This window comes from Vicia villosa, unplaced genomic scaffold (assembly GCF_029867415.1).
Source record: "Vicia villosa cultivar HV-30 ecotype Madison, WI unplaced genomic scaffold, Vvil1.0 ctg.003521F_1_1, whole genome shotgun sequence".
Classification (NCBI taxonomy): domain Eukaryota; kingdom Viridiplantae; phylum Streptophyta; class Magnoliopsida; order Fabales; family Fabaceae; genus Vicia; species Vicia villosa.
This window is the reverse complement of record NW_026706227.1, coordinates 117,045-119,040: the sequence shown is the minus strand read 5'-3', so window position 1 is coordinate 119,040 and position 1,996 is coordinate 117,045. Positions and strand designations below refer to the sequence as shown.

The 1,996-nt window shown below is 36.0% G+C and overlaps 1 pseudogene; it reads left to right on the top strand.

The window, feature by feature from the left end:
* The first annotated feature begins 660 nt into the window (after positions 1-660).
* Positions 661-1,793, top strand: LOC131641115 (probable amino acid permease 7; annotated as a pseudogene).
* The last annotated feature ends 203 nt before the right edge of the window (positions 1,794-1,996 follow it).

The window sequence follows — 1,996 nt, the reverse complement described above, 5'->3', positions numbered from 1 at the left end:
TTATCATTGGGACGTTTACGTATTCAAAACAGAAAAAATGAAAATGTTGATTTTGAGCCTAAGCTGCATTGATTTTTTGAAAAAGAGCCATGATAGGCTGATTAGTATAAAGAAACAAAAATCCTAGTAGTAGGAAATTGTCATAAAGCTTTGAAAAGTGTTTATAAAGTGAAATAGCTATGTGAAAACGATCCAGTCAAGTTCCAATTCTGCTATTTCCAATCTGTCTTCGAGCATCTCATCCCTCGCTTATTGGAAGAAAGTGATTGGACTGATCGGTGTCTTTGATGTGTTGAATCTTGACGGTGAGTAGGCAGCTGAACAGAACACAGTTGTACGCTTTATTCCCTAACTTTTGCCTAGGCTGCCTTTTCAGGTTTTCAGCCTACCGGGATAGTATTTGTTTAGTCTCTAATTTTTGCCTGCCTTTTTTCTTAACGTTGCTGTGTTGTTGATATTGAAAAAGAAAAGAGAGAGATAATAGAAAGAAGGAGAGAGAGAGACTCGTAGCATTTAGTTTTCTATTTCTTTTAGTGTTTCAATATTTTTTTAACAATAATATTCCAAATTTGGCCCCCATGTTTATGAGGCCCAGTGCAATAGCACTGCTTGCACCTGGTTGGGGCCGGGCCTGTATATATACACTCATTCATTGACATGGCATGGGTTTCAATTGTGGCTGCTATTATGTCATTTTCATACTCATTCATTGGAGTAGGACTAGCCATAGCAACTGTCATAAGTAAGACTGAATTTCCATCATAAAAATATTACTATTCCAGAATCCATCTTATAATTGCTGTTGATAATGCTTTGGGTTTCACTTGCAGAAAACAGAACAATTATGGGAAGTGTGACAAGAACACAAACTGCTAATGTTGCTGAGAAAGTCTGGTTAATCTTCCAGGCACTTGTCGACATTAGCTTTTCCTATCCATACTCAACTATCCTTCTTGAGATACAGGTAATTTCAATATTTCATACTCAAATTTAATGAGTAAAGGCTGATTATATATATACATATTAAATAAATTATTGACTTTTGCTGAGAATAGGACACTTTAGCGTCTCCTCCATCAGAGCATTTAACCATGAGAAAGGCCTCCCTGATTTCAATCGCAATTACAACACTCTTATACCTATTTTGTGGATGTTTTGGATAAGCGGCTTTTGGAGATGCTGCTCCTGGAAATCTGTTGACAGGGTTTAGATTTTATGAGCCTTTATGGCTTTTTGACATTGCCAATGTCTGTATCATCATTCATCTAGTTGGAGGATATCAGGTACTATCATAATCTTTTACCAATCAATTTTAGTTTATACTTCATACTAAACCATTTACACTTTTCATCGATTTTATTTGTATCGTCTTTTTCGGTAGATATGTTGTCAACCAATATATAGTACTGTGGATAGATGGTTTTCAAATAAATACCCGAACAGTGGCTTTGTGAATGATTTCCACGGAGTGAAACTTCCTCCGTTACATGCTTTTGAGGTAAACCTTTACAGGTTCAGTTTTAGAACAGCCTTTGTGATTTCAACCGTTGGGGTTGCAATTTTATTCCCTTACTTCAACCAAGTGCTTGGAGTTTTAGGAGCAATAAACTTCTGGTCATTGGCTATATATTCTCCAGTTGAGATGTATCTTGTACAGATGAAAAATTGAAGCTTGAAGTAAAAAATGGATTGTTTTGAGGATGTTTAGCTATGCATGCTTTACTGTAACAATGGTAGGATTAATTGGATCTTTTGAAGGAATCATTACGAAACTCAGCGGAAGAGGTCATTGACATTGTAATACGGTGATTTGACTTTATTTGAAATGTACGGTAAGTAAGAGTCGCCACCGACTTTTATTTTATCCAAATTTATGAAAGGCTAAAAGAACCGAATTTTTTTTTAAAAGAAAACTGAGTTCGGGGGGTAATTTATACAAAGGGAAGGTGTAAGGCACCCTTTGCATCTATGGTTTTCCATGGGCTCTTAATTGCTT